Here is a 19,231-nt window from a genome sequence, read left to right as displayed (position 1 = left end):
ATGCCCGAGCTTATCCAGTTTTCCTTTGAGCATACCGACCTCCTGTGTGTTTCGTTTGTGCGTGCCTAAAAGTCCGTTTTGCAGACGGTGATGAGCCAGAATGCAACGGTTTTTTGAAAACTTGTAGATTTTGATTATCAGAGAGATGCCAGGCTTCCTAGTTGTATAGTAATATGGGCTTTGTGGGCTTAACATTGGAGTTTAATATTTCTATTTTGATATGCCGCGAGTTAATCGAGGAGCTTCAAATCGCATTCAGGGTGCGGAAAGCTGGCATGACCTCCTTTATGCGGTGATGTCTGCCTATGATCTATGATCCTTAGTTAACAAACATAATACTGCTCAAGAAAAAAAGGATTTCACATTTTCGAGTTCTATACCATGGACTTGGAAGTTATTTGCATAGCTTGTCTTAATAAATCTTAAATCTATCACTGGTCTTGTCAGAATCCATTCTACTCATCGGCTCTTCCAATAATATGTATATCGATTTTTGTATTCAAATACATGAATATTTACTTAAAGGAATTTTTTGTCAACTTACAACTGTAAATTGAACTCATGGAATTCAAGAAGTTAGTTCTGCGCCTAAAATTATACTTCGACATTTTTTTCACATACATTTCTGCACACTTGAAAAACTATTAAAATGTTCTGCACTTTTAAATAACTGTATCATTAAGCATGCACACCTAAAACTATGCTTCAAAAGTTAAGATCACTACTTTATTACCCAATCATGCAATTACTGTAAAATATTTCTATTTGCGCTCTCTAAATTAATATTCACGCACGATTAGCGTTTAATTGGCAGCACTTAAAGTTTCTGAATGTGGAGATGGAGTGCGCGCTGCATTAATTTCTGTTCATTAGAAAATTGTATGTAGCACGTAATATAGGCAACATGAAAAGCATTTTAGTTTCAGAGAAATTATTGGATGAAATTTTAGTTTCTGCAGAGAAATGTATGAAATGAAATAATGAAACTGGCATATTCTGCAAAGTCTGCTTGCTGTTTTGAAACCATTTCTCACCCCGTTATGTATTTGGTATGTTCTTAAAATTAGTTTTTTACTTGCTTGCTTTGGAAACCCGTCGTGCCAATTCATCAGCGGCTAAAGAATGTTTTCAGCTTCTATTTCTGCACACTTAATGCTAACATTTAAAAATAAAAACCAATAAAAAAGAAATAAAAGTGTCTCAACTGCAAAAGTTTGCGCTCAACGCGTTAAATATATAGCCTACAAATGGGGAGTGCGAGAAAAATGCGCAACTCGAGAGGAATCGGCAACAAGATGTGTGAACAAATTAATGAAATCAATTTGAAAAGTTCTGCACTTGTCACACACATACACACACACGACATACAGAACTCACAGGATGCCACAGCGGCCGAGACGCACACACACTTATAAAGCGGGAAGAAAGCAATATATAATGACAACCGGCAGACAAACTTAGTGCGCTGCCTTAAAGGTGGCTGCAAAGCTTGCCTCGAATTACAAGTTGTCTATTTACTATGTTCGTTTTTGTATTTCTCATACACTATAAACGTCCTCACATACATATAAACACAGCTGCAAATGAAAATGGAAAGGAAAAATAAGTTTCTCAACATGAAGTTTATTTCTTCATTAAAATGTTTTACTGCTTCAATATTACTTTTCGATTTTTCTTCCTCCCTGTGTGCTTTTTCTTTGTGTTCCACATCCACATTTGTTGTTTTATTTATTGTTGTCACTGCTTGCTGTGCGCTACAAGGAGTTGCATCAAGTTTTCAGCGCGTCTGTTTGTTTGCCAAGTGTTGACTGCGACCGGCACTGCTGCAATATGGATAGAAGTAGTTAAAGTGTTAGTTGTATAAAATATTTAGGTGTAAAGTATCTCTGAAAGCTCGTCTTACTTATTCATGCGCTTATATAGATTTCGAAGTTTACAATTGTAGCGATTAAATTAAACGTGAGTGCCGCAAGTACAATTCAATTCAATTGTAGACAATTCAAGCGCATCAATACTGACAGTGAGTTGGGGTGAAAATGTGCACCGAACTCTAGACGAAGTATAATGGGAAATGCACAGACATACATACATATACAAATAATGCAATAAAAATTGTGTTATAAAGTTTAATGAGCTCACTGCACGAAAATATGTATTAAATGTGTTGTAATGAAAGTAAATATTGAGCGCCAACATTTAATATCGAAAATCGATAACCAGCAACTGTGTTTGATAACGTATGGGTGTTTCACAAGGCGCTGTTCACATTGCAATTTTTAATGAAAAATAATTAAAATATAAAATTGGCGCTGTCAGAAAATAAAAATATATACTATATATACTTACAGTGTGTAAAAATAAACCACATTTATTTTTTATGCGATGTTCTATTAACACACAGCACAAAAATATTACCAATAACTTACGTAGTAGCGCACACATCCACCCACAATTATACAGCAAAGTTCTTTCAACTCTGTCGCTTACGCTATTTTAGTACTTTTTTCTCTATAAATATAACACATAAAAATAAGTTGGCTCTTGAGCTCTTAGTATACTGTGAATTTAATGAAATTATTATTGCACTTATAACTTGCGCTGCTTACCGCCTGCTGTCCTGTGGCCGCACACACACGTGGCTAGTCGCTTTTGTTAGTGTGGTGTTGAAATCAATTTAATATTGACATAGCGTGTTGTTGTAGGAATTAACTTGAGTAACTTGCCAGCCGTGTGGCATGACTGGCAGCCTGCGAACGACGCGGTAGAAATTGATATACTGACATTTAATTGCACCTTTTCTCATTTCCTTTGATTATTTTGTGTGCTGGCGAAGAATAATTGAAAAAATGTTGATTAAAGTTGGATCGAAAAAGTGGCAAGTGGATTAATGAGTTGAGGATGCTGGCCTAATGCCAAGATATTGAATGATTTCGCAAAGTAATTTCGAATATGAGCAATATATAGCTAAGAAGGGCAAAGAGTAAGAGCAGTTGGCTAAAATAGAAAGAAAAGAATAGAAAACCAGTGCGCATACTGTCGAAAATTTACGGTAACGCAAAGTGCCACTTTCTAACTTAGATTACTTTTCTACCTGCCTTCGCTGTTTGCTCTGAGTACGCAAATTATGCGAGAAAGACGGCGTTAAAAGCAAAGTAAAATAAAGAAATATGTGTAATAAACAGCAGGTGCCAGAATTACAAATGTAACGCTTATAAAAATGATTGCTTAACGGTGCGTAAACAAACAGGTAGGGGCAGACGAAAACAAATAGCCAAAAGATACGACGCAAACTGCGTGACATTAATATTTCGAGTTTTGTGTGTGAGTTGCTTGAGTCATAAAGACAAACGATATATAAATAAGTTAGGACAGCAACCTTTCTTTAAACACTCAATGATTTGAATAAGTAAATGTGGCCTACATGCAGGCGCAATCACTTCAAATGGCGCAAATCAATTTCTGCCATGCATTTTGAAAATTGAATTTAGTATTTGTATTCCACTTGCTTTGATTTGCCTTTGTTGCTTTACGCTCAAGTAGTGCAAAAGTGAATAAAACTTTCATTGCGCCTAAATGTAGGCAGCATTAGCTGCTTATCATGCGCGGCAGCAAAGGATTGCTGCATAATTCTTTCAACTTTGTTTTCACCGCACGCCGCACAGCATTGCCATTACGCTTGTCGTTATTTTATTTCATTTCGCTCTTATTACATTTCATTCAAAGTTCAAAAAGAATTTCTATTAACGCCGACAGCATTTCATCATTTTAGGCGCGGCCGAAAAAAAAGCACACACACGCGCGCGCACCTAGCTGCTCAATTGAAAGCGCATAAGAAAGCAGGCAGTAAGCTGCTAAACTAACACGAATGACTTTGTTGAGTGCCGCCCACCCGCCGACTGCCGCCAGCAGCGTCAAACGGTCGTGTAAGCGAAAACGGAAAACGACAAAGAATGACAGGGTATAAAAAGTAGGGAAATTCTAAGAGCGCCGTGTTAGTGTAGGCAGTAAAGAAAGTAAGCGGCGACGCGACGCCGCCAACGGCCTATTTGCCATGCAGCTTTGCATACTTTTAGGCGCGCACAAAGCAACCAACACATAGCGCTTGCCATGTAGATTTCACTTGCTGCCTGATGATGACGGTGTGCTTTGTAGTTCGCATAAATAGTAGTAGTAGTAGTAGTTGTTGTTATTGTTGTTGCGTCACAGCTGTCCTCGTTACTTAACATGGCTGGCTTACAGCGCTTTGCCAGTAAATGTTTTTGTAAATGAGGACGAAGAATGGGGCCTGCGCTTGTCTAAATGTGTAATGTATTTTTATATGCCTAACGGTGTGTGTGTGTGTGTGTGTGTCCGCGCCTCACTGTAGTATTAGTAAAGGTAAATGACATCAATAGAGGTTGTGTGGGGAAAAAGAAAAAACTGAAAAATAAGTATAAGTAAAAAGCGTATGGCAAATAGGTAAAAATGGAAGGAAACGCTCGCTTAAAGACGGTGGAGCAGCAGGCGCGGCGGCAGCAGAAAGCGATGGCAAGCGCCCCGCTATTTTCATATGCAGCGCAGCATCGGCATACAAACAGATACACAATGAAACAGCGCAGTAATGTCGGCAAGTTATTACTTCCTGCTGCTGTGCAACGCTTTGCCGCCTAAATGTATGCTTTTCAAATAACTGAATGTGGCGTTTAGCAGCGTTGGCTGGTAGTAGTTCGAATATTTGCCGTTAGGCTACATGCGTGTACACCCCAAGCAATGGCGGGTTGATAAATATTCACACACACTCACACATTCATACATAGAAATGCAGGCTTATTACAGCATATCAGCATATTTGGCCAGCAACTAGACTGAAAGTGGGCGGGTTTTTGGTGACACGTATACGTGTGCGCGCGTTTGGGTACGTGTGTGCCTTAATCGCTACATAAGCCCTCAAATTACTAAGCATTTATATATTTGCAACAATAGTAGAAGCAGGCAATTGTTTGATGAAAAGCTCTACTTAGCTTACTTTTCAGTTGTTTGCATTGTTTGAGGTGTTTGGTTTTTATTTTATGAGGAAAAAAGCATTTTAGTTCGATTTTTTTTAAAATTCATTCCGTAGAGAGCCCTCTAGAAGTTACAGCTCGAAAATTGAGGGTATGTTAGGTTAGGTTAGATGGCTCAATGGCTCTGATGCCGGGATATAACACTGAGACTGCTATTTACATTCCTTCGTGAAGTTAGTTAAAAATTTCCGTAGATCGATATGAGTTATCGACAAAGGCTCTTGAAGTTATCACAAATCTGCTTGGGTGTTTTTTTTCTACTTCTGCTATTTCACATGGATGTCTAAAAGTATGAGATCCGAGTTGTTTTAGCCTTCAACTAGGGCAGGCGAGAGAAAGTGTTGAGATGATAAGTCAAACTCTTCCAAGCAGCTTATGCAATTGGCTTTCCAGTAAAAAATTGAATCGAACCGTGTCCAGTTAGAACTCTTTCGACTATTAAATGGTTGAGTCCGAAGAGTATACTAGACTTCTTACTATTTACCCTGGGCCAGAAGGACCTTGCGACTGAACGACGTCTGTTGAGCTAATCTCAGACCTAACCATCCATTAGTGAACCGCACAAAGTCGACGTATCCATTCTGCAGCCTGAAATTCCGAACTCATCAGCTTTTCCTGTGTTTGACCATTCACTCAGTGTGATCATACACTAACTTGATGCTAGAGATACGGAGCCTAGACATTCCTTCGTTTGAACGTAGAACCAGCGAGGTCAAGGTTAATATCATTGCCCTACTATTGGTGTCAGGACTCTGCAGGATGCTGCGCTACGGTGCAGTAGATCTATTGCTACCTTTACGGCAGCCACTTCCGATTGGAAGACGCTACAATGGTCAGGAAGCCTAAAACCGGTGTTGATGGACAGTTTTCGACAGTGTACTCCTTCATCATCTCTCCCCACAAGCTTTGATGCATTCGAAAAAGACTTATTGTTCCCCTCCTTCTCCAGCGAGTTCTTTCCTCCCGTACCTACTCGAAGGTATTTAAGCAGAAAAACTAGAGCCTGCCCTAGGCTTCGCGCGGCAAGCAATGCAAGTAACTGAGAATGTATATTCACATATTTAAGCCTCAATACCCTGTTATATTTTACTCTTGTTTCACTTAAAAAGCTTACCTTTACTGACTCTCCGAGAGCTTTATGGTATTCCAGAGGATTGGGTGTGTATTTATAGGAGTTATAGGTTGGGATCGTTTAGGTTGGTTTCGTCCACGTTTAGTCACGCCGCAAATTTTTCTTTCTTTCTCCAGAAAACCTTTGAGGTTTCACTCTGCCAGATCTAGAATACATGCCCTATTCCCTTGAAACTTAACGCACATCTTATGCAGTCAGTTTCTCAACTCGTCCTACGTTCAACTTGAAAGCACTCGAACTTTCCACGAATGCCATCAATGTCACTTGATTTTCATTACGCTTAATATCCACTTAACTTTCTCTTATGTCACCGCCAAAAGTTCAACATATTTTAAGCGTCCACCGGATTTTATTGAAGCTACGCCACACTTTGTCTGCTTAAATGGCATTCGCACTGCCATACGCCGCTTATTTATTCACTGCGTCTTTATGGCGAATAATTAAAAATATTTTTAAGTACTCTGTAATGAAAGAAATTAATTTCCATTTTTTTGGTTGAGCAAAACAGAGGTGATATCGGTCAGCCGTGCTGTTGACGCTACTGGATTTTCGGTGGAAATGTGCGAAAAACCGAAATAAGCGCAATGAAGGCAGGGCACGATGCGCGGCTGCTGTGAGAATCATTTGACTTGCACTTAAAAAGCAATAAAATTCCATTAAAACGCGCCGAGTGACTGCTTGCCGCGTTTTTCAACTCCTTTACGAGCAGCGGCCAATGGCTGGCACTGCTACTGGATTTTCTCTTTTATATAAGTACACAGCCCTTTCAGCGCTTTCATCGCTTTCAACGGCTGTCATGAAGACAGTCATGCGTTACCTGCAAGCAGCGGTTAAAGTAGACCGCATTAAATGCAAAAATCTGCCTCGACCGCAATAAAACGAAGAATGATGTAGGAAAGCGCAGGTGCGTTGTCAACTTTCAGGCGCAGTCCAACACCACCGTGTGACCGTGAGACGCAGAGGGCTGTTGTCCCAGCATTTTATGCGCTATCGCGGTAGTAAATGAAGCAATTAATTTAAACATGGTTCATTAAAAAATTATTGAGTGTCGCGCGCATACCGAAAAGCATTGCCTGTGCGCCTTGAAATATGCTAAAAACAGTGTTCTGGCCATGGCGCTGATGTTGGTGGCTGTGTTAAGACAAACATATTTTTACTGCCTTACCGCGAGTGGTTGAAGTTTGCGCATTTGTTTAAGCATAATATTTTTAAGCACGCCGAGTTGTTGTATTAACCTGAAATCCATTGTATGCTTGCGTCTTACACACGCTTTTGCTGTACTTCGGCGCTGTGTTATTGTCGGCGGCAGTCATAAAATATATCAGCCCAGCGCCAGTAAGCGCGCAAATGCTTATAATGCGCCACAGAAGCGGCAATGTAGTCGAACAAATGAAACTGAAAACCGTCTATAAAGTAATAAAACGGCGCGAACGCCGCGCGCAATTTAAAAACCTATAAATTGATAATAACAACAAAAAATCGACTGCACGGCAGAATTCGCGTGTTGCAAGTAGCCTAATATGCTGGCACTGCAGTTGCTGTCGTTGCCACTGATGTGGCAAGGTTATAGCGTCCGACCTTGTCCCAATTTTCCTATCGCGCAGCGTTTTCTGTGCAAATGTTTGTTGTTTAAACTTTATAGTCATTGCTTGTTGTTGTTGTGTCTGTTCTGCTTATTATTGTTGTTACAGGATTTTCTAGTTTTCTTGCTTCGTCGAAGTCAGTTCAAATTGTCTTGGTAGTCACATCGCGTTGTGTTCCACTTGTTCACTTATGTTTTTCGCCAGCGGCGCAGTGTGTTTCAATTGTTCAGCTATGCAAATTTCAGCGTAATGTACACATGGTATGCTTAGCAATTTAATGTGTTCCACTTGTTCACTAATTTGGCCTCAAAGTAGCGATTTGTTTCACTTGTTCAACTATGCGAATAATAATTTGTGCAGGGTAAATTTTTGTGCTGTGGTAGCGAAAATAGCAAAATTCGAATCGTAAATGCGAAGTCCAAACTTCGAAAAGTCAAGAGACTGGATGTTTTTTTGTCTAAGATTAATTGCAGAACTCGCTTGGATGCCGCAATTGAGCTTAAGGGAGCTAATACCAGAAATGAACATATTAGAGGCATGGAAAGATATTTTTGATGACTTACGGTTGTATTTTGGACAGTCTCCAGTAGGTTTTGGTATTGCTAAATACAATTTTAATAATTATTGATTTATCATGACACCTTTTCCCATAGATTGGACCACTTTAAACTTAGCTGTGGCTTCTGTACACTGTTTGGTACTATTTATTTCCAGAATTCTCGCAACAAAAAACTGTCACTTATATAGGAGCTCTCATAGATCTCGCAATTTTGAACTTTGGCCGCCACACCATAATTTGCTGCGTGTTAGCTCAGTTCTAGGCCACCCATTTAGATTTCTCTCCTTCTTCCAACTTTCTAGAAATATTTATAGGTAGATATCTCACGCGCTGACCACCAAATTGACGACAAATCGACATAAAACTGTAACGCTCGTTAAACAGAGGCGACCACCCGACGCGCCTATGACAGTAGGCGCAACAACAGCTGTCTATGTAAATAAATGAGGCAATGCATAGGCAATTAATTACAGCGTCCATCAGTCTAAGGCACTGGCAAGCGGCAGGCAATGCCCGTAAAAGCCATTAACTGCTACAACAAACGTTATTAACTGCTCAGGGTTGCATTCGTGGCATATAGAGCAACACTTTTTATGACATTTTATTAGCGCAGCAAAGAACTTTTAATAGCTACGCAGCAGAAAATGTCTCGGTTTAGTGTTTTAATGGCACGCGTGTTGGCATTCATTAAAGCTTTAAACAGGGTTGCATTTTACTACAAGTGTATTTCAAGCTTTAATGGCTATGTTTTATTGAATGAGCTCTTTTACGCACATACATATTTTGCTAAATCCGGCGAAATTTATGTATGTAAGCACTTATGTAATTAAGTATATAATATGTATATATATGTATATGTTTATATGTACATATGTAGGTATATACAAATACGATTTAATGCAATTTTTATAACTAAAATTTATGATCTCTGTAGGCATAGCAAACATATTGTAAAAACTCACATAAGTGCTTTTCATGTTCACTCTCTAACACAGATGTCAGCCATTTGATTGGCTGTTTTCATTATGCATTTATGACATATGTACCGTTATGCTTATTTATGACAATTTCATGACAGCTTATAAATATTTTAATGCATAAACAGTTGTAAACAAATACATTTGGCCATTAAATGCAGGCTAATAGCTTTCGGTGAAGTCGGAGAATCCTTAAAAACAACGTAAATACGCTCGGCTGTGCTGTTTTGTCATTCGGCTATGCTTGCCGTCCGTTAACTGTGCATAATTTATTTTGATTTTACATTTTCAATAAATTCTGCATAATTAATCGCGTATGTTGCTGACATTTAATCAATTTTTTCTCATACTGCGCCTGAAAATATGTTATAGGAAGCACTTTCGAGCTTTAATAGTTCTCTCTCCAAAATTTCTTCTATTTTTTTTTTTGTTGGTGTAGCGGCAGTAAACATCTTTAAAGTAGTTTGGAGAAATGCTGTCGAGTTGACAGTCCTTAGCCGCATGAAAAGCCAAGTGCGTTCCAGTTACGTAGACCCGCATGTCATGGGAAGAATTGCTTCTTGTCGCAAGGGCGGCAAATGTTAGTTGGGTCGTCAATTCAAGAGCTCATTACGAGGTCCTTCAATCCAAATGTTAATGGAGCTCTTTATCGAAACTCCGGTAATAGTTTGAATAAAAATTGTGTCAATTTATACAACGTACTTACCAAAATTCATTTCTCGTGCTTATTGACCTACTCTCGAGAAGAGAACCATCTAGTCACGTTCTTGCCAACTCTCCAGTTATTGTCAGATAGAGTTGGAAATATCTCGATAGTCGCACTTTCGGCGAAACTTGTGAAGTAGCTGGAGTTAATATTAGCTACTTTAACAAGTCTAAGTCACTCACTATTCCTGTCCTGCTATATGGGCCAGAGGCATGGACGATGAAGACATCTGATGAGCCGACATTACGAGTTTTCGAGAGAAAGGTTCTTGGGAAGATTAATGGTCATTTGCGCATTGGCCACTGCGAATACCGCATCTGATGGAACGATGATCTGTATGAGATATACGAAGACATTGACATAGTTCAGCGAATTAAAAGACAGCGGCTACTTTGGATAGGTCATGTGTCCGAATGGACGAGAACACTTCAGCTCTGAAAGTATTCGACGCAGTACCCGCGGGGGGAAGCAGAGGAAGACCTCCACTCCGTTGGAAAGACCAGGCAAAGAAGGAGCTGACTTCGCTTCGAATCTCCATTTCGCCACCTTGCGAAAAGAATAAAAATCTGCCGCGCTGTTGCTACCTTCGTCGTGATCCATATCCAGAAGTTTTGGGGTTCACAAGGGACTAGCGTTCACAGCTGTCCAAGTGGGATTCTACGTTACTTTTGGTGTGAGGATCAGCCCTACGACCTCTAAGATTCAATGCTAAAAATTTTTCCCGAGTAGAGAATTTTGGTGATTCCGTATATTGGCTTTAACTTAAGTCTCTTCCTCTACCACGAGTAGCTCATACCATTTCGAATCCTTTCGAAGCTTAGAAATATACATCTAAGGAGATGGTACCTAGGTGAAATTTTAGGGATGACATTCTACATCCTTAAGAGATCTTAGTGTAGGTATGATTGGTTATCTATGCAATAAATTGGAATTATCACAAAATTTTGTTTCCAAGGCCGAACGCTTTGTCAATTTCAGAATCAGGACATTGTTTGTGTTTGGTTTCTTCTGTAGTATGGCGGATATCGTTGACTGGAATATTCAGTAGTTCGGTTCTAACTATAAAATATATAACTATATAATATACAAATGATAAACCGAATGAACTGAGTCGATTTAGAAATCCACCTGCTCGACTGGCTTCCCTCCCGTTGTAGATTAAAACGAATTAGTTTTTCAGTTTTTGAGATATTAAACTGAATTTTGTGGTACATTCTCTTCTTCCAAAGTAGCTGCTCATTGGTCGAAGCCGCCTATATCGGACGACTATAGGACATAGTTGCCATACAAACTGCGCGATCCAAATCAAGTGCTTGTATGGAAATCTTTTTTAATTGACGAGATATCTTTACGAAATTTGACACGAATTATTATCGAATCAAGCGCTGCTGTATCTGTACTTATTGTTCAGTTTAGATCACTAAAGCATATAGCTGCCATATAAACTGATCGATCAAAACAAGTTAAAGACCTTTTTATGCCCTTGTTTGCTATAATAAGTGCGCCTGTGGCGGGTATTTTAGCTTCGAAGCCACCGAAGTTGACGTTTTTTCTTGTTTTTCATATTTTTGGCTTAAAAATTCTGCAAATGAAGCTTAAAGCCTTCAAATCCGCGGTCATTTTTAATTTTGTTATTGCTTTTTTTTATCAGATTAAACTCACACATGAATTTTGTTGCTTTAAATTATGGGCTATTAAATGCAATAAAAGTAATTGTCAGTTGCGAGTTGTAACCGCAACAAAGCCGACGGAAGTTCACGTGCGCAATAACTCAATCAAAAAGTAACAAAATACAACAACAACAAAGTAATATAGAACGCACATACATATGTATATTAAGGGTGTGAGAACCCTGACAAATATGTGTAAATGTGACACTTCTTTGTGTGGGTGTGCATATTATTTATGTAAAATATAAACACTCTTTTGCTCGGCAGTACATATCTATTATTTATAACAACGAAAAACGCCGCCAACCACCCACCCACCTGCGCAATAAACGAACGCCCACTGCGGCCCACTGCGGCCCAGTCACCCACTCAGCCATGCACTCACACCGCCCACCTTCGGCGTGTCGTCACCTTTGCAAGTCATAACTCACTCACTCACCCACTGGCTGGCACGTCCGCCTCGTCCGCTGCCAGGCTCGCTGACATACGCCTCGTCTCACTGGCTGTTGCTGTTGTTGTAGCGGTCTCACTGGCTCACTCAGCACGCCAGCAGTTGATCGATCGATAAAATCGTTTTGAATGAAACTGCAGCCAACACACATTTGTGTAGCAGCGTATACAAAAACAAAAGCAAAAAAGGCTGGCAATCAGCAACATCATTATCATCAACACCATCAGCATTGCTAGCACCAGCGCGAGCATACCAGCGCCATCAACATCATCACAATCATCAACATCAACGCCGCTGACAGACAGCAATAAAACTATTGCAACAACAACACTAACGCGCTCCATATAACCGGCACATATCATCACAATCGTTTGCCCACAGCAGCACGTTGTTCGTACGCTCTTTGTTGTTCGCCGCTCGGCGTTGAATTCTTTTAGTTGAACTTCGCCGCGTATTTGCAAATAAAAACAAAAGTTGCAAGTGGCGCTCAGTTGACGTGCAAGCGTAGAGCGTGGCATACAGAGAGAACGATAGACGAGAAACCGGCGATAAGTGAGCGCCGATTTCCGTAAGTTTTCGCCAAAAGTTTGCCTTCGCTTAGTGCTCACTTGAGTAGTGAATAGCTGGCGACAAGTGGGTGAGCACAAGGTTGCTTTGGGAATTTGAGTAACCGGAGCCAGAGAGAGCCAGAAAGGCAGAGAAATAGTTCACATGTGTAGTTGTGGTGGATATTTGTTGTTGAACTCAGCGCATATGTTGAATTTCAAAATTCGAGTGCATGTTTTAGTATTAACTTTTCACTGATTACAGTTACATTATTTGAATTTTAACGAATTTTAATTGAGTAATGTCAGAGAAATCTTAATTTGTCGAAAAATTATGTTTTTCATAAACATTTTGAAAAAAACATAGCCTATCCTCAGGCGCGAGACACAGCGACTAGTCGTTACAGTAGTAACTGTTTACTGATTACCGTTATGTCATACGAAATGGTCGGATTTTTAATTGAGAAAGCATATTTTTGACAAACGCTGAAAAAAGTAGCACATCCTAAGGCGTAACAGAAAGTTTTTGAAAAATATGATCTCTGACCTTAAATATGCTAAATATAGCACGTTTTTTCGAAAATGGCAAAAAATTACGTAATTATTACTCCAAAAATTATCAAGTTAATATATTTTTTTCAAGTTTCAAAAGTTAAACAAATTTTAAACTCAAAATTTATATTTTTGTTTAAATTTAAAAATCTTTATAAACACCTTAAAATAAAGATGAAAATTTTTTAAAATATTAAATAAAATTTTTTTAGAATAAAAAATATTAAATAAAAAAATTATTTAAAAATAATTAAAATACTTTTAAATTATTAAATAAAAATATTTAAATTAAAAAAATTAAAAAACATTTTTTTAATAATAAAAAAGTGATAAAAAAAATTAAAAAAGTGATAAAAAGTTAAAAAAGTGATAAAAAATTAAAAAAAAAATTGTGCTGGCAATTAATTTTTTTTTTAATTTTTTTATCCCATTTTTTTTTTATTTTTTTAATTTTTTAATTTTACATAACCTGAAAGTATCTCAAACTGTCAAAAATTTGTAATTTTAAGTAAAAAAGCTATATTTTATATTTTAAATTTAAAAAAATTGAAAAAAAAATTTTAAATAAATAAAAAAATTTTAAAAATAAATTAATAAGAAGTTTTTCATAAACAATTTAAAATAAAAGCGCAGCATTAAAGTTAGCAATTTCAAAACCTTATACTATTTGTTTTTAACAAATAAACATTATCTAAAAACCAACAAAAAAAATTAAAATAACTTTTTATTTAATTATAAATATTTAAAATTAATAAGAATAAGTTAAATATATTTTAATTATTATTTCTTAAATTTTTTTATTGTAATATTATTTAATATTTTATGTGATTTTTTAAATTTGAAAAATAAATTTTAAAATTTTTTTTCTAAATTAAAATTTTGTTAAAAATTTTTGTTACTTGTTTTTTTTTTGTTTTATCATAAATTTGGTATTGAATTTACTATTTCCGTTAATATTTACAAAAATTAAAATTTTTCAAAAATTAAAATTTGACAAATATTTTGGCATGTTTTTTTATTATTTACAAGATGACTATTTAAAAATGTATAAAATTTTGTTAATTTTTTATTTTAAATTTAAATTTCAAAAATCAATTTTTAATATTTTTTAAGCTAAAATTTTGTTAAAAAACTTTTTATTATTACCTTTTTGTAATTTTTAATATAAATTTGATATTGAATTTTTTTTAATTAAATATTTTTCAAAAAATTAAAATTTTACAAATATTTTGGCAAGTTTTTTGTTTTTTTTACAAAAAGTTACAATTATTCCAAAATGTATAAAATTTTGTTAAAATTTTTATATGATTTTTTTTTACAATATTTTAGTTTTTTCCAAGCCAAGTCAAGTTCTCCGTTATTTTTTTCATTTTTTTCTTGCGTTTATTTTTTTTTACAAAAAGTTAAAACTTTAAAAGTTTTTAAAATTTCGTTAAAATTTTTTATACCAATTTCTTATGATATTTTAGTTTATTTTCAAGCTAGTGTATTCTGTTACATTTTAAAAATTTTTTCTTGCGTTTCTTGAATTCAGGAATTTCGAGCTTGTGTGAAAAATGTGAATTTCAACAAAGCCAAACACGCGCACACATACACCGCATACACACAAACATACATGCATTTAAGACACGTCTACTGACGTTCTACTAACATTCCGAACGTTTAGGAAACAATAACCTTTGACTTCCTTTTTGTACTAGCATCTCGCATGCACAAAGGCAAGAACAAAAAATGCGATTTGTATGTGCGCGTGTGCGTTCATTCACCACTCTACAAGCGCGGCAGCAGCACTATAAACTCTTCAACTTAAAAGCGGCATTTTATATACTTGCTTGACAGAATATATGTAATCTAAATAAATAAGACTGCTTGTTTGTGTGTATATTTTTATTACATATTCATTACACCAATAACACACATTTAAGCGCTGCGCTGTAAGCGCTCTCTAACTAATTTTATTTATTATCATTCCCTCTTTAGTAGCACATTTTATATTTTATACTCGAATATCTATAACACACGTTCGCCCATTGTTGCCTACAAATAGGCGCCCGCACACTTCCACCGCTGCTTTTCATTTAACACGCCGCGCGCTACCCATAAGCTGCTATATACTCGCGCAGCACATAAATCACACCCAATTTTTACTTTTGTTGGTCTTTGTCTTCCTTTTTTGCTAACCATTCATTGCAAACGACAGGCGCATGCCGGTATTTTCGACGTTGGTGCGGACAAAGGTGTTCGCATTCCTGCTGCCAAAATTCCATTCCACAAGAGCAAATACAGAAGCGGCACGAGCAAGTACGTAGCGCCTTTGAAGTATAAAAAAAAAAAAACAAAATGTTACTGCCACAATTTCGCCATATAACGGTGGCATTTTAGCTGCTTGGTCGGCTAGCAGCATCCCGGCCAACGTACTGCCGACAGCGACTTGGCGTAGCGCGGTTGTGATGGTGTTCCTTCAAGCACGCTCCTACTACGCCGCCTACATTGTAAATTTTTTCAACTTAACTGGGAAGTTGCGCGTAAATTTTAACACTGAAATACACCAATAAAGTGGGAAATGTGATAGCACCCTTTTGCTGTAGCATGCGGCAGACGCGTGAAAAATTTTTCGAGTTTCATGTTGATACTCAGCTAACTCTTCATTCAGGCATATAGACTCACATCAAAGTAGCTAATCACATAAAAATCGCATTTATGTTTATATAGAGTCCATCACGCGTCCAATGCGCTTTCTGTGAAAGTCTAAAGCTCAGCGTAGGCATTCATCAAACGTCTGCGAACTCAAATAGCTCGCTCTTACAAATGTATATTTCTAAAGAAAGCGTGTCAGCCACCACATTCTCCCACTCAACCCCACTTCACCGGCCAAAGCAAGTAGGGCGCCTTAAAATATGCTAACTTGTAATGATATGTGATAATAAATATTGTAGCATATGTGCAGGCGCCTACACATATTTCCTTCTAAGGCTGATTAAATCGATAATAATTGTTACATGAGCGTGCGCGCACACACACAAAAACCAGCTTTGTAGCGTTTGCTTTGAGCACAAAAAAGTGGTATTTCGAAAACCTGCTGCTCAACGCGACGTGAGCGCTTACTTAACCCGCACACAATTTCCATTACGACCACATAAATGTGGGTTATAAACTGAGAGAAGCATAATATGGTTGCTTAGTTGGGTGCTTAGTGGTTTAATAAGCAGTTATGTGGCAGTGAGAGGGTGCGAAAATATATATTCCCTTAAATTTATGTCCAATTTTTATATGTATAGGTGAAGACAACTCGGGGAGGTACTAAAAATCCCGCAATTTTTGTTTCTTAAGATCTTTTCGACACGTACACAGTGGGTTTGGTCGCTGGACAGTTGCTGGGAGCTTTTCTGCGGGCAGGGTAGTATACTGTAAGTTCACAGACCTCTGGAGCCTCGAAACAGTTTGAGCTCAATATCCCACGCATTGAGAGAACTAGTCACAGTCTTTATAATAGAGAGCTCGTTTTTTAAGCTCCACCATTCTCAATGAACTCTTTTTTAACAAACACTTGCGATATATGTACATATATTATTGCCAAAGAGGCTCATTATACCGATACCCCAACGTAGTAAGAAAAGCTTAGGTTTTGTAACGATGCCGGGGCACAACAAGGAGGCTAAGATCTCAAACCCGTAATATTTCTTCTTCCTTTAACTAGTAATTGCTTACTCTTATTTCGCAAGTGTTGGTAGGAGGGCAGATCCTTCTCCACCTGATCTTTCCAACGCAGTGGATGTATTCCTCTTCCTTCGCTTCCCCCGGCAGGTACTCGAATACGTACGTCGAATACTTTTAGAGCTGAAGTGTTTTCATCCATTCGGACGACATAACCTAGTCAGCGTAGCCGCTGTCTTTTAAGGATGGGAGTGACTTATAGAGTTTGGTTTTTGTTTGTGCCTATTCAGTCCGAAGTAGCACCGGTTGGCAAGAGTTATTCTGCGTTGGATTTCCACAGTGCCGTGAAAGCCAGGTAGCGAGTGCGACGACTTGCTTGTTTGATGACAGGAGGTATTTCGTCCTGTACTCGTTCACTATTATACCCATTTGCTTTGGTTCCTTACGCCAGCAGCTGTACACTCTTATAGAAGATTGTACCTGCTCGATTTAGTTATGCAGCTCGAATTATTTCTCCAGCAACAGATTGAAGAAGTCGCACGATAGGGAGTCGCCTTGTCTGAAACCTCGTTTCGTATCGAACGGCTCGGAGAGGTCCATCCCGATACTGAAGGAGATTTTGGTATTGCTCCACGCCAGTTTACACAGCCGTATTAGTTTTGCGGTAATATTCGGGAACCTCCAAGGGCACTGCTGACATGTAAATGAGATATTGTAATCGATCGCGGATGCAACCCTGCATAAGGAAAAAAGCAAGAATAAATCTAAAAAGTACTGCAAATCCCGAGAATCCGTAGGGAGAAATGGAGGAACTCATGAAGTTGAACATGGATCTACTTTTCTTACTCAAACTCACAGAATAGAGAAATTGAGTGAAAAGCCAAATAATTAAGACTAAAACTAGCTGGCGTTTATCATAAACCCCGCTGAGCCTCAAAGCGTAAGCTGAGCTGAAGTAGTGAGAAACTAAGAAGCACTTGAACAAAAACCCAACGGTTACTAGCAGAGTTTACGAAATACAGTTATTAAAGAGATGAATGAAGCCTAACTCAGTTAGGCGGACGAATTGGAAGGTGAGCTCAAGTGGATGGTTAAGTAAAGTGGGCAGAAAAACCAAAGTAAGCAGAGAAGGCTTACAGTATCAGTACCAGATGACTGCAAAACAGCTGTTACGCTGCTTGGTGGTATACCATAAGTAGTAGCAAACTGTAACGTTAGCTAGAAGGGTTTACTGTTAATGTCGCAGCACGATATGAAGAGGAAACCGATCTGTTGAAAACTTACAAAAAATGTAAAGGAATCTATAGGATGTTCTCAGATCCATAAAATTCAGCTGATGCGGTGGGGGCGAGCACAAGTGCAGCAGCCAAATCTTAACGGCAGAGGCAGCTGTAAAGAGAGAATTTTCAGCTTCGAAGTTAAAATCTCACTGTAACGGTACTTAAAGCAAGGAGATAGCTGTAAGAAGGGCAGCCGAGCGCACAGCCAACAGAAAACCATTCTGTACCTTACACACTAACAAAAAATGCAAATGTAATATGTAAAAACTACTCACTGTCTTTGAGAACGAAACGCTGTAAGGAAACAAAACAAACGAGAAAACGGAAATGAAAACAAAAATAAATAAAAAGATGAATGAAAAATATTACTTCGTGCGCGCGCTTACAGCAACAGCAGAACAGCGCGTGAGAAATAACTGTAGCTGTGCCGCTGTGCTCGCATAGCGAGAGAACGCAAGAGCGCCACATTTTAAAATTTACAAAAAAACTTATATTTTTCCGATTGTTTCTGCTGCGGCGCGGGCGTGTGAGGCAAAGTGGAGCCGAGAACCTTACAACAGCCGCGTGACTGTAGAGAGACCTGCAAGAGCATGCTAAACGTTTGCTGTTATTGTTGTTGTTATTTGTTTGCTAAATGCGAGCAATTGTTGTTGTTGAGTCGAAGAATTTTTCACTACGTTTGCAATGGCAAGTACGCGCTGGTGGGAAAGGGGGGAGGCGGCGCTGTTTTACGTCTGTATGTATGTATGAGCGTGTAAATTGTTGTTGTTTTTGCTAAAGCAGCTGTGGCAATATGCGTTGACAATTTAGTATATAAATATGTATATATTTACATATTTCGCCTGCTGATGGTCTCTTTAGCACTGTGTTTGTTTTTTTTTCGATTTTTGGTTTTTGTTTGTTGTTTTCTTGTTTTCTTGCTTTTATTCTGTTAACTTAACTAAAAGCAAGCAGCCATTCCCTCAACGTAAGGCGAAATCCATACAAATTTATTAGTGACCCTACACACCTATCTAAATACACATACACACGCGCGCGTACTTATAGAATAAGTTTTGTGGCGCTCACACTGTATGCTGG

The 19,231-nt window shown here is 38.0% G+C and overlaps 1 protein-coding gene across 2 annotated transcripts in view; it reads left to right on the top strand.

Annotated features, from left to right (window-relative positions):
• LOC126760708 (uncharacterized) overlaps positions 1–19,231 on the top strand; it is a 189,223-nt gene that overhangs the window by 18,554 nt on the left and 151,438 nt on the right. The gene's annotated exons all lie outside the window — the stretch shown is intronic.

This window comes from Bactrocera neohumeralis, chromosome 5, assembly GCF_024586455.1.
Source record: "Bactrocera neohumeralis isolate Rockhampton chromosome 5, APGP_CSIRO_Bneo_wtdbg2-racon-allhic-juicebox.fasta_v2, whole genome shotgun sequence".
In the NCBI taxonomy this organism is placed as follows: Eukaryota; Metazoa; Arthropoda; class Insecta; order Diptera; family Tephritidae; genus Bactrocera; species Bactrocera neohumeralis.
This window is presented reverse-complemented; position numbering and strand designations above follow the sequence as displayed.